Source organism: Balaenoptera borealis (genome assembly GCF_965194805.1).
Source record: "Balaenoptera borealis genome assembly, chromosome: 4".
In the NCBI taxonomy this organism is placed as follows: domain Eukaryota; kingdom Metazoa; phylum Chordata; class Mammalia; order Artiodactyla; family Balaenopteridae; genus Balaenoptera; species Balaenoptera borealis.
Window position 1 is genome coordinate 52,472,660 of NC_138861.1, and position 14,482 is coordinate 52,487,141.

A 14,482-nucleotide genomic window follows, 5' to 3' on the forward strand; every position below is an offset into this window, starting at 1 on the left:
GACTCACTGAAGTGGCGACTTGACCTTCTGGACCTGACCCTCGACTGTGGTGTCAGCCCAAGACCCCATCTGAACAGCAGGCTGGCCTCTAGTAATTTTTTTGATGTATTGCCCTTATAGTTAGGATTTGTGTTATGGCTGCATGATTACCTTGACATGACAATGGCATAACTGGCAGCATTTTACAAAAAAAAACATTCCAAAAGATGAGAAACAGGAATAGGTGGCAGTGGAGCCCTGACCAACCCCAAAGATTTTACAAGTATGAGTATAAACAAACGATTTGCCACTCACATCTGAGCAGCTGTTACAAGTGGATGGAGGTAAGAAGACTTGAACCCAAAATAGAGTTTAGTCTTGCAGCATGAAGATAACAGGAGATTATGGGAAGACAGCAGTTTGTTTTCCTGAAGAAAAGCGAACAAGGAAAGGGGTGCGAGGGAAACTGGTAGGTGGGGCTGGGCGTTGGCTGGGAGACATAGCAGATCCCTGGGACGTGCTTTCTCACACTTCACCTGCTCCTCTCCTCCACTCTGCACGTGACCTTTTGGGCTGGATGGGATGGATGTACCTTAGGCCCCGTCTGAGAAGCTTTATGTGTGTGGGCTGCACGGCTGATGGAGGTGCTGGTTCATTCGAATAGTGTGGCAGCAGGAGAAAGTTGGGAACAACCGCTCTGCATCTGACTGTTGAGAGCCCAACAAGCCTGTATATTCCTTTGGATTCAGAAAATTCCCGTGTATGCTGGAGGACGGAAAGATGCAGTAGGATTCCTGGCAACCAGATGTACTCTATTTAACACCTGCCTGAAAGATAAAGGGAGGGATGGTGATCGGTTAACACTTTTCTGATAACCGCTTGTCTCCTGAACCAGATTTGTGTTCACCTAAGAACGACTGCAAGGCCATCTGTTGACTGCTCAGCCATGGTGGAGACTTCATTTGGAATGGACATCTACACATGCACACATACATATATACGTATGCACCCCTCTTTGTCGTTCAACTGCTGCGGTGGCAGCATTCCCAAATGTCACCCCTGACAAATCTATCAGGGTGTTCATCAGATGCTGAAGAAGTCACAGGCAGGTAGCATCTCCAAGTATTCAGTGAAGAAGGACTGCCTATGCACAGAAGCTCTTAACTGTTTCCTCTAACAGATAAATGCTCCAAATCTTTTAACCAAACTAAATTACAAAGAAAAAGTGCTCAAATTAGCTTTATAGTTCCACTTTTCCTGGCACACTGGTTTTACATACATTTCTGTAGCATCTGCTCTGCTCAGGGCTTTGGTGACCATACCATTCACTCAGGCTCATGTTGAGTAGTGCACCTACGAGCTGATTGGGGTCAGACTGTGCCACTCCTAAATTTCCAGCTGTTTGCTTTCTCTCCCCTCTGGGAGATACGGAATGTGTGGGTTTTAGGGTGTTGGGACAGACCTTGAAAAACCTAATAAAATCAAACAAAAGAAAACAGACTTTGGTTTAACCGTGGTGCATGTTTTTTACACTCTGGATTAATGTTTCCAGAGACCTGCTAAAGTATTTATTTAGCAAACAATGTTAGTCACCTAGTATAACTTTGTATAAACATCATTACTCAGTAATGTCTGAGATCATTTTTTTAGTGGAGCTGCACACCCTGTTGATTTTTTTTAGTCCATTTCTTTTTTTTTTAATAGATGTATTTATTTTTGGCTGCGTTGGGTCTTCGTTGCTGTGCGCGGGCTTTCTCTAGTTGCAGCGAGCAGGGGTTGTTGCTCTTCGTTGTGGTGCACAGGCTTCTGATTGCAGTGGCTTCTCGTTGCAGAGCATGGGCTCTAGGCATGCGGGCTTCAGTAGTTGTGGCACGCGGGCTCAGTAGTTGTGGCTCAGTAGTTGTGGTGCATGGGCTTAGTTGCTCTGTGGCATGTGGGATCTTCGCGGACCAGGGCTCAAACCGGTGTCCCCTGCATTGGCAGGTGGATTCTTTTTTTTTTTTTTAATAGATCTTTATTGGAGTATAATTGTTTAACAATACTGTGTTAGTTTCTGTTGCACAACAAAGAGAATCAGCCATATACATACACATGTCCCCATATACCCTCCCTCTTGAGCCTCCATCCCATCCTCCCTATCCCACCCCTCTAGGTCATCGCAAAGCACCAAGCCCATCTGCCTGTGCTATGCGGCTGCTTCTCACCAGCCAAATGTTTTACATTTGGTAGTGTATATATGTCGATGCTACTCTCAGTTTGCTCCAGCTTCGCCCTCCCACCCCATTTCAAGTCCATTTTCTATATCTGCCTTTTTATTCCTGCCCTGCAACTAGGTTCATCAGTACCTTTTTTTTTTTTTTTAGATTCCATATATATGTGTTACCATACAGTATTTGTTTTTCTCTTTCTGACTTCACTCTGTATGACAGACTCTAGGTCCACCCACCTCACTACAAATAACTCAATTTTGTTTCTTTTTATGGCTGAGTAATATTCCATTGTATATATGTGCCACATCTTCTTTATCCATTCATCTGTCAATGGACACTTAGGTTGCTTCCACGTCCTGGCTGTTGTAAATAGTGCTGCAGTGAACATTGGGGTACATGTCTCTTTTTGAATTATGGTTTTCTCAGGGTATATGCCCAGTAGTGGGATTGCTGGGTTGTATGGTAGTTCTATTTTTAGTTTTTAAGGAACCTCCATACTGTTCTCCATAGTGGCTGTATCAATTTACATTCCATGCAAGAGGGTTCCCTTTTCTCCACACCCCCTCCAGCATTTATTGTTTCTAGATTTTTTGATAATGGCCATTCTGACCAGTGTGAGGTGATACCTCATTGTAGTTTTGATTTGCATTTCTCTAATAATTAGTGATGTTGAGCATCTTTTCATGTGCCTCTTGGCCATCTGTATGTCTTCCTTGGAGAAATGTCTATTTAGGTCTTCCACCCATTTTTTAACTGGATTGTTTGGCTTTTTTTGATATTGAGCTCCATGAGCTGTTTGTATATTTTGGAGATTAATCCTGTCTGTTGTTTCATTTGCAAATATTTTCTCCCATTCTGAGGGTTGTCTTTTTGTCTTGTCTATGGTTTCCTTTGCTGTGCAAAAGTTTTTAAGTTTAATTAAGTCAACTGTACTCCAATGTAAAATAAAAATTAAAAAAAAAAAGAATATCTACGTGTAAAAGAAAAAGCTACTAGAGAGCCCGCTCTATCCCAGTTGCTATAATTACATCTTCACGAGGGACAGTGAAGCAGAGCACCGATCTGAGAGTCAAAGAGCTGGGTTCTAGTGTCTTCTCTGCCACTTACTGTTGGTCAAACCACCCCATTTCCTTTTGCCTCCATGTCTCACCTGTAAAATGAGGGGGTAGGACTAGATGATCTCTAATTTCACTTACAGCTCTGGAAGTCTATGACCCATCTACCTGTCCCACAGTGTCTTTGTATGTTACCTACAAGTCTTCAGAAGGAACCAAAGACAATCTTGGGATAGTACCAAAGCTTTGAAGAAAGATAACAGAAACAACTCAAGCCTATTTATATTTGGATACCTTTTTTCCTCTCGAAGAGTTGATTGATTTTTCTGAAGAACAATCAATGCAGTGCTTTCCTTGGTTGGAAATGAATAGGCGGGCATTTAAGAAATAAGTTTCTACTTGAGGACTTGGGACAGATATATTTGCTTGGCCTTGAGGTCCTTAAGTAGTGAGTCCCCCTCAGCAATGATAAATATTTCCATGAAATTAACCTTTCTACACACCCGTTCCCCACATCAAGAATATGCTAGGCCTTCCCTGGTGGCGCAGTGGTTAAGAATCCGCCTGCCAATGCAGGGGACATGGGTTCGAGCCCTGGTCCGGGAAGATCTCACATGCCGTGGAGCAACTAAGCCCGCACGCCACAACTACTGAGCCCGTGCACCTACAGCCCATGCTCTGCAACAAGAGAAGCCACTGCAATGAGAAGCCTGTGCACCACTATTAAGAGAAGCCCCTGCTCGTCGAAACTAGAGAAAGCCCATGCACATCAACGAAGACCCAACGCAGCGAAAAATAAATTAATTAATTTTAAAAAAAGAATACGCTATATTTGATTACACAGGACACTCAACAATGAATGAGTTTTCCCTCTGGTGCTGCAAATCTGGGTCACTCTTTTGACATTCCTGAACTCTATTGACAAATGCCCTCTCCAAGCTAGAGAACCACAGTGCCTTTGCTTTAAGAGCAGCCCGTGGTAACGGACACAGCAAGAAGAGAAAGAGGTCATTGAAACAGAAACAATGACAGCAGCTAATGCTGAGAAGTAAATAAGAGCTTCTCTATGTTCATCTGCCCTTGGAAACCAAAATAACTATCCTAAAAGAAAATGGGGTGGGTGTTGTCGGAGGACAGGGACGGGAGAGCTGGAAGAGATGTGGGTGAAAACCTCATCAGCACTGTCTTTCTTCTGCCACAACAATAGGGATTGTTCATTCAGAGAGCTGGGATTTGGGAGCAGGGAGAGAGAGTGGGGAGGAGTGTGGACCTTGTTTTGGTTTGTGGACCTCGTTTCTAGGCAGCTGTTGGTCAAAGGGGGATGTGGCGTAGGTACTGACAAATGTTCACGTGTCACGGCTGGGTCGTAAAAAGGAGAGACTCCTCCGTAGCACTGGTTAGCCTCTGTGCATGCACGCCCTGTAGGGATTATTTGATCCCTCTCTGCCTCCCTCCCGGGCTGTGAGTTCCAGGAGCGCAGCCATGCACTCCTCTGTCCGTGGAGCTGAGCTCCGTGCTGGCTTCTAGAGGAGGCGAAATCGATAGATGCTTAAGGAAGGACTCTTGATTGATTCAAACTGAAGATAACTTGGAAAGATGCAGGGGGCAGCATGTCACTGACAGGTGATATCAGAGGCAGGTTTGGGTTGGGTTTTTCACTAAGTAGACCCTCTCCTATCTATGAATTACGAAGTAGGGTCTTCAGATCTGGCTATTTCCAGTGCCCAGTTTCCTGCTGCCAAATTGGAGCACTCTATGAAGAGTGGTCAGGAAATGGGGGAAGAGTCTTAAGCAGTAAGGCTGGGGTTTTGTTAAAAGAAAACCCCTTCCTCTCTTCACATCCAAAGCAATAGACGCATTCCTTTCAGAGGAACAGCTTCCCCTCATCCACTGCTATAAAATCTTAATGGGGAAAATATTCCAATCCATTTAGTACAGAAGCAGAGATGACAACACTCCTGTGATTGAAGGAAGCTGAGAAGACTAAATTTCTAGTATGCCGTGGTGTTGCTGTATCTCAAAACCGATCCTCCCATAGTCTTGGAGGCTAACTTCCCAACTTTATGCTCCCCTGAGATCACTCTAATCTAAAGCCTATGAGTGGTTTTCCTACTCTGGGAGCAGAAAGAGGTTTACATTTGAAATTGCTGTCCATGCATCTCATCCAAGAGGCAACCCCCCGTCCTTTAATCTGCAAGAGCTGCAGAGCTCATTCCTTCCTGAGCCAAAGGAGTTGCCTTAAATGATTACCTCTGATAAAGTAGAGCAGGAGATTTTATGTTATTTCATAGTTCCCTTCAGAGCAAACGAATCCTGGTGCAGCCAGAATCCCTTCCTTCAAGGTCTGAATCCCTCTAGCCCACCCAGGGATGCGTTTCTTCCCAGTCTGGGGCCCCCAGAAGCATCCTGGCGTCCTGGCCAGGCAGGTTTCGTAACTGCGTGGAGTCTATCTCTCTGGTATGATTAAAAACCGATAAAATACCAACATTATTCAGCACTTAACTAGGTATCAGACCTCGTCCTGAGCTCTGTTCCTGTGAGGTAAGGGGTATCTCCGTTTATTAGCACATGAAAAAACCGAAGTTTAGATTATTAGGTAAATTGCACAGAGTATTCCCAGCGTGGAGCTGTCTTAATTCTTACATTATGTAGGATGAAATTGAAGATCTAAGAGACTGTCATGGTCCCCAAATCACAGAGTACTCAGACTTGCCAATTCAGAGTGGTGAAGCCAAACTCAAACCCAGGTTTCCAGATGCCAAACCTGGATCATTTTCACAACACTGTAGTTCCTGTAGCCAAAATCTAAATTTCCGTAAGAAAACCACAGGCATGAGAATCACTGTAAATCTCTTACTTCAAGAATGGATCTTTTCTTCCTCTTTCCTTCCTCCCCAGAGCTGGCATTTTCTCCATAAACTCCTTTTTTTTTTTTAAATTAATTTATTTACTTATTTATTTGGCTGTGCCGGGTCTTAGTTGCGGCATGCAGGACCTAGTTCCCTGACCAGGGATCGAACCAGGGCCGCCTGCATTGGGAGTGCGGAGTCTTACCCACTGGACCACCAGGGAAGTCCCTCCACAAACATTTCTTATACAATTTTTAAAAATCTTGTATTAACCCTTTAGCTAGATACTTTGCCAGGCTCACTCCCATCTCTGAGACGTCTCTGGCACAGCGTTCCAACTGGGAGTTGCTACCAGGTCATTCTATCTTTCAGGGCCTTTTTGCTGCCACCGTCTCCATGAAGGCCTCCTGACCACGCCAGCCCACACACCTCACAAGCAAGTCTCACACACAGTTTTTATAGGTAGTGTTGCCATCCAACACTTTCATCTCCTGTCCTCTTTCTCTCCCTACCTGAAGCAACTTCTACTCCGAGGCACATACTGTTGGCCAGAACCTAGGCATTCTGGCTGTGACGGTTTTCTGCCAGTACATCTCAGAGCTGCCCTTTTGTAGTTTGTGTTTGTAAACTTGTAACTGTTCATTGACATTTGAGAACTGTTACCTGTCCTTGTTTAGGAAGCCTCCCCACAGCCCTTGGGCACCTGGCTCACAATCTTCTCCAGCTAAACCCATATGCCTCCCTGTGGGACTTCAGTCTTCCGTGGAGGTGCTGTCCAGATACCTCAGCCTCCTCAGCTCCAGCGACCGCCACCTCCTATATAACCCTGTGGCCTCACCTTGGAGTTTATCGTTGGAAACTCTTCGACCACCATAGGTCTTAAGTTCCGAATCCCACTCTTGGTGCACAGTGGCCATTGCTTCCTTTATTCTCATTGCCTGACAGATAGAAATCTACCCTTCAGCTTCCTCAAAACCTCAATGCCTTTGCTTCCTCCACTACCTGTGAGTTCTTTGCTTCCTTCTGATCACATTTCCTCCCCCTTTCCCCAGCCTGGACTCCTCACAAACTTCTGTCTCACCAGCACCTCAGTCACCCGGCTCTCTTGTCCTCCCATCAAGCCCCCATCCCCACTTCCATCTGGAGATCCCATCCGACTGCCGAGTGAGGCTGTGTCACCATGACTGTGCAGACTGGCGCCTTACGAGCTTGTGGCTTCCGTTCTTACTTGGGCCCTTAATTTGGCTCTACAACCTTTTAGGGGTCTTGGTCAGCTTCCTCTCTCATTCCGCTCAACAGCTCCTGGAATCTTTCATCACTTTTCCCCAGCTTTCTACCAAATTCCCACTCTGCTTACCTAGCAGGTGATCTGACCTCCCTTCAGAGCAAACCAGCCCTGAATCACAGCACCCTGTCTCACTTTACTGGCTCACTCTGCAAGCTAAATCCGCCCTCATCCTCATTTCCTTCCAGTGTCAAGAAAAAGCTGTCCCTCTCTTCAAAGCTCAGCCAACCATGTGATCACTTGATCCCATCCTGTCTAACCCCCAACCTTAGGAAAATAGTTCCTTCAAGCATCCTCTTTCTTATATTTTTGAACTTTGACCTTTCATTACCATTCCCTAACCCAGCAGATATATTCAGATTCCTCAGAAACACACTCAACTTCACCTCTCTGTCCTTCTCCTCTTCATTGCCAAGCTTCTTGAAAATTAATTTACGCAGGTATGCCATGCTTGTCTCCTCCTCCTTAATTCTTTTTTTTTTTTTTGGCCGAGCCGCGCAGCATGTGGGATCTTATATCCCCAACCATGGTTCGAACCTGCCCCCCCTGCACTGGAAGTGCAGGGTTAACCACTGGACCACCAGGGAAGTCCCCCTCCTCCTCCTTATTCTTTTTTTTTTCCTGAGTTGTGTCCTTTATAAGAAACCGGTAACTCACCAGTAACTGTTAAGTACAGTGTTTCCTTGAGTTCTGAGCTGTTCTAGCGTATTAATCAAGCCCAAGGATGGGGTCGTGGGAACCTCCAATCTACAGCTGGTCGATCAGAAGCACAGGTGCCAGCCTGGCCTTGTGATTGGCACCTGAAGTGGGGGCGGTCTTGTGGGACTGAGCCCTTCAAGGGCAGGGTCTGCGCTAACTCCGCGTGGTCAGTGTCAGAACTAAATTGTAGGACACCCAGTTGATGTGCAGAGCGGTGGAGACTGGTTGGTGTGAGGAACCCCCTACATTTGGTGTCGGAAGCGTTGCTGTGCTGGGGTCTCCCGCGGTCTCTCCTTCCTGGGCCCCCAGCAGGTCCGAGCCCCAGGGCTCCTTTCCTTGCTCCAGCTGGGAGATCAGATCTGGTTTGGATCCTGGAACTCCCAGGGAGGCCAGGTTCCTGTATGTCTCCAGCATCACGTCTCTATACAGGGCCCTCTGCCCCGGGTCCAGACGTGCCCCTTCTTCCTGGGTGAAGTGCACAGCCACGTCCCCAAAGGTCAGCAGGCCCTGGGGCCCGGCGGCCGGGGAGCTGCCCGCCATGCCGGCTCCCGGTCCCTCCGAGGCGAGGGCAGAGGGCTGCGGAGAGGAGAGCCGGCAGGGGAGGGCGGCGGGCCCGGGGGGTCCGGACCCAGCCCCGGCCCCTCAGCGGCGTCAGCTACGAGGCTGGCCGGACGGGGGCCTCCCGGGGACGCCGACGCTCTGCTTTGACTTGAGGACCCGGGCGCGCGGGTCAATCCATAATAAAGCAGGGGAGCTGGGTGGGCGCCGCGCGGGCAAGCGGAAAAAGCCCACCCACCACTCCGCCCGGCCTGCCTGGGGCGAGGCTACAGCTCCCGGGCTCCGCGGTTCAGCGGGCTCGGAGCGGCGCCGCGCCGGACTCACCGCCGAAGCCCAAACCTCGAACCGGGCCGCCCCAGCCCGCGCACGGTGGGCGGGGCGGCTCCCGCCCGGCTCCTCCCCCTCTTTGTCTCTCCTCCTCCTTATTCTTAAACACACCTCTGTGTAAGGTCTGTTCCCATCACTCAATGAAAAGGCCTTGGCAAAGGTCAGCGATGACCTCTGTATGAAGTGGTCTCTTCATTCCCAGCCTCCCCAGCCTTCCTGTAATATTCGAGGTTGCTCTCCCACACTCTGCTGCTTCTTCCCCATCTCTCATCAGTCCTGCTTTGTCCACACCACTGGCTTCTCTTTCTTTGCTATTCTCACAAATAGCAGTTCACTAGAAGTCTATCCTGAGTCCTTTTCTTACCTTCCCTGGGCAACTGCTTCCACTGCCATGGATTTTACTAAATTAAACTACCACTAAGTTACTCTCTCCATCCTAGACCTTTGCTGGGCTCCAGGCCTATATGTATATTTAACAAATGTTGAATATACTGAATATTTCTTCAGTCCCTTCTCATAAATGATGATCCATGGGATGGTGATGATGATGACTAATATTTCTGGACTCCGTACTACATGCCAGACACTGTTCTAAACTTCAGTCACCATAGAAATACCGTATGGGAGGTACTATCGTCCCCGTTTCACAAAAGTGGTAATAAACACAGTACGATTTAGTATCTCAGTAAGTGACACTGTTTTTCACCTGAATATCCAACCCAGGGACCCAGAAAGAATCCTGTACTTTTTATTTCTCCTCCTTCATTTTCAGTCAAGCATCAAATCCTGTTGGTTCTTCTATTTGAGTTCCTCTGGCTTTATCTTCTCCTCTCTAACACATCTTTTCCAGAATCTGTACCTTTGTCTTACTTCAGACCCTCCTCATCAATCGACCAGACTCTTAAAATGGTGCCCTGACTGCTCTTCTTGCCTTCAGTCTTACCTCTGTCTACCTGCAGTCCAATCATTCTCCACACCTCTTCTAGAGTGGTCCTTCTGAAATGCAAACTTGATCATTTTATTACGCTGCATAAAGCCAGTCAGTGCCTCCCCTCACATGGCTACTTCTGCTGGGCCTGAAAGACACCCACCTACCTTCATGGGCTGCCCACCGCATGACATTTCATCTTCATCTCCCACCATTTCTCTACTTTCACTTCGGATATTCCAGACATCTCTCTGAGTGACAAATGCAAAAGCTTTTGCTCACACTATTTTCTCTGCCTGGGTTGCCCTCCTCCATTTCTTTGTCTAGTAAACTACTCATTCTTCAAAACTGTGCTCTCTAATATGTAGCCAGTAGCCACATGAGGCTAATCTGAATTAAGATGTGCTGTGCTGTAAGTATAAACACTGGATTTTGAAGACAGTGTGTGAAAAAAAGTATAAATGTCCCAGTAATTTTACATTGATTACCCATTGAAAAGATAATATTTTGGATATATTGGGTTAAGTAAAATATTATTAAAATTTATTGTTTCTTTCTATGTGGCTATTAGAAAATTTAAATTTACACAAGTGGCTTGAATTCATGGCATGCATTATATTTCTATTAAACAGTACTTCTTCAAAATCCTTACCCTGTAAACTTAGCTGAAGAGGCAAAAGACTTGTGCACTGAAAACTACAAAATGATGCTAAGAGAAATTAAAGAAGACACAAATAAATGGAAAAACATTCCATGTTCATGGACTGGAGAATTAATATTGTTAAGATGTCAGTACTAACCAAAGTGATCTCCAGATTTAATGCAATCCCTATAAAAACCTCAGTGACATTTTTTGCAGAAACAGAAAAAAACCCATCCTAAAATTCACACGGACTCTCACTGGACCCTAAATAACTAAAATAATCTTGACAAAGAAGAATAAAGTTGGAGGTCTCATACTTCTAGATTGCAAAACTTATTACAAGGCAACAGTAATCAAAACAATGTGGTACTGGCAAAAAGACAGACATATAGACCAATGGAATAAAATAGAAAGTCCAGAAATAAACCCTCAAGTATATGGTCAAATGATCTTCAGCAAGGATGCCAAAACCATTCAGTGGGGAAAGGAGAGTCTTTTCAACAAATAGTGTTTAAAAAACTGGTATCCACATGCAAAAGAATGACATGGACTCTTACCATACACCATATACAAAAGTTAACTCAAAATGGATCAAAGACCTAAACATAAAAGATAAAAACTATAAAACTCTTAGAAGAAAACACAGGGAGAGAGCTTCATTGGATTTGGCAATGATTTCTTGAATATGACACCAAAAGCACAGGGAACAAAAGTAAAAATAGGTAAATTGGACTACATCAATATTTAAAACTTCTAAGCATCAAAACCACAACAGTAAAAAGGCAAACTATGGAATTGGAGAAAATATTTGCAAACCATTTATCTAACAAGGGGTTAAGATCCAGAATATATAAAGAACCCCTGCAACTCAACAACAGAAAACCAAACAACATCTAATTTAAAAATGGGCAAAGACTAGAATAGACATTTCTCCAAAGATGACATGAAAAGCTGCTCAACATTGCTAATCATTAGGGAACTACAAATCAAAACCACAATGAGATATCACCTCACACCCATTAGGATGGCTGTAATCGAAAAAAATAAAAAAACAGAATATAACAAGTGTTAGTGAAGATGTGGAGAAATTGGAACTCTTGTGCACCGTTGGTGGGAATGTAAAATGGTGCAGGTGCTATGGGAAACAGTATAGAAGTTCCAGAAAAAAATTAAATATAGAATTACCATAAAATCTTCTAGGTATATATCCAAAACAATTGAAAGCAGATATAACAGTACATCCATGTTCACAGCAGCATTATTCACAATAGCCAAAAGGTGGAAGTAACCCGAGTGTCCACAGATGGAGTGGACAAGCAAAATGTAGTGTGTGTGTGTGTATATATATATATATATATATATATAGAGAGAGAGAGAGAGAGAGAGAGAGAGAGAGAGAGAGAGGGAGAGAGAGAGAGAGAGGGAGAGAGAGAGAGAGAGGTAAATTACTTGGCCTTAAAAAGGAAGGAGGGCTTCCCTGGTGGCGCAGTGGTTAAGAATCCGCCTGCCAATGCAGGGGACACGGGTTCGAGCCCTGGTCTGGGAAGAACCCACATGCCGCGGAGCAACTGGGCCCGTGAGCCACAACTACTGAGCCTGCGCGTCTGGAGCCTGTGCTCCACAACAAGAGAGGCCGTGATAGTGAGAGGCCCGCGTACCGCGATGAAGAGTGGCCCCCGCTCGCCACAACTAGAGAAAGCCCTCGCACAGAAACGAAGACCCAACACAGCCAAAAATATAAATAAATAAATAAATAAATAAATAAATATTTTAAAAAAGGAAATTCTGACGCATGCTACAATATAGATGAAACTTGAAAACATTATGCTAAGTGATGTAAACCAGTCACAAAAAGGCAAATACTATATTATGAGATATCCAGAGTAGTCAAACGCATAGAAACAGTAAGTACCACATGGCGGATGCCAGGGAGTAGGGAGACAGAGAAATGGAGAGTTGTTTGATGTGTATAGATTTTCAGCTTTGCAGGGTGAAACAGTTGTGGAGATTGGTTACATATCCATGTGAATATATTTAACACTATTGAAGTGAACACTTAAAAATGATTAAGATGGTCATTGTTATGTGTATTTTACCACAATTTAAAATTTTTAAAAATCAAGTTCCAAAAAAAAGAAAGAAAAAAAAAAACCCTTACCCAGATATCACCTGCCTCCTCCCCTCTAGTGTGAATTAACTACTCCTTTCTTCATGGCCCCACTTAATTCCTGCACATACCTCTAGTAGCGTCTTATCACATTTTTTGGTAATTCTTTGTTTGACAGTATAAGGGTTACTGTCCCATGAGTGAGATGAATACCCATCCACTTCTAGGGTCTTGACCAGAAGCTAAGAAAATATACTAGGGTCTTTAGTAAGATGGAGAAAAGAGACAGTAGCCCTGACGGCATAATATGCCACAGGGGATATTCAAGACTATACCTTGTATGTGTAGAGGTGTCACTCTGAGGCTAGATCTGGAGGGGCTAATGTCCTTCAGCCATCCTTCTGTAAGCAGCATCTGAAAGGCCTGAAGAGCACGTCCTCCCACCTCCAACAGATGAAAACATCTTCTCTATCATGAGTCCAACCAACTGAAATGATTGGCCACACCCAGTCTGACCTGTTGGCAGGAAGAGAGGAAGATATTCATTTAAGATAGAGCCAAGATGAAGTAGCTTATGTAACAGATAAGGTACTCTGGGGCCACATAAAGAACTGTTTTGCTGCCTCCCCTGAACTCTTTGTATGTACACTTGATGCCTAACAAGAATTTATTTATTTATTTTTTTCTGATAACGGACTGGACCTTCCTGCCCTTCCCAGTTCATAGCCAAGAGGTAACACTTGTTTGATGTGTCTTCCCTCCTAGATGAGGAGCTCCTTTAGGGCATGGACCACACCTTATTCGTCTTCGTATCCCCAGTGTGCACCAGCGCTGGCACATAGCAGGACTGGTGCACACTGCCTGCCCAACAAGTGACTGAATGGTTACAGTGAGGGTGAGGTGAGTCATTACAACAACCCAGAGAGAGGCTTTTGACAGAGCAACTACTCCACCCCTAGAGAAAGGACAGTCTGAATAGAGAACCACAGGGAAGATGTGGGTCTGGTGGCTGTGGGGAGCAGAGGGGGCATGAGAAGAAAAAGTGGTTCGTTATAAAGCCAAGGCTGAGCAGGCTGATGAAGTTTATGTCCTCAAGTCTCATGTTCTGTTGTCTCACTGGTCTAATGACAGGGCCGGCGTTTATCTGGGCGCCGGGCAGGTGTCCCTTCATTCTATAATTTCAGCTCCAACTGAAGCAACACCATAACACTGGCTCAGTGGCCACCATTCCACAAGCCACATACGTTGCTTCAGTTTTAAATTAGGCATTGTTTTTTCTGGCTGATTGGACTGATTCTGGTCTACTAACAATGAGATGCTCATGTATGGCCCTTTCATGTAGTCAGTCCTTGGTAATGTTTTTCCCTCTCCTGTAACGCTGGAAAGGATTCCTAACAAGTTGATCCAAAAATCAGCTTTCTTTGTCAACATAATGGTATCCTTTCAAACTCACATTTATAGACTTTGCAAGCTGGAAAGAAGAATAAAGCTTACTTCCTGGTAAGGAAATTTGTCCCCAGAGGACGGAGGTGGGTCCCAGTGAATTAGAAGTAGAATCCAGAGCCCCTAGCTTCCATTCCTGGCCCCTGTCCTTCTGCTATCCGCCGCAGGTGCAGCCACAGCTGCTTGGGACACGGCCAGCTCACCCTCCTCTGCACTTCGGTGCGATCAGGGCTCCCTCTGGAGAGTTCTAAATTATCCGCGTTGGGAGAGGAGGAATGAGCAGACACGATTCTTCTGAGGTTAAGTTTCCTTGGAACGTTCTGGGTGATGTTTTTCTAAAGCTCCATCTCAACGATGCTGACTTCGAGGCTTAGGAGACAGTCCAGAAACGCAGTAGTT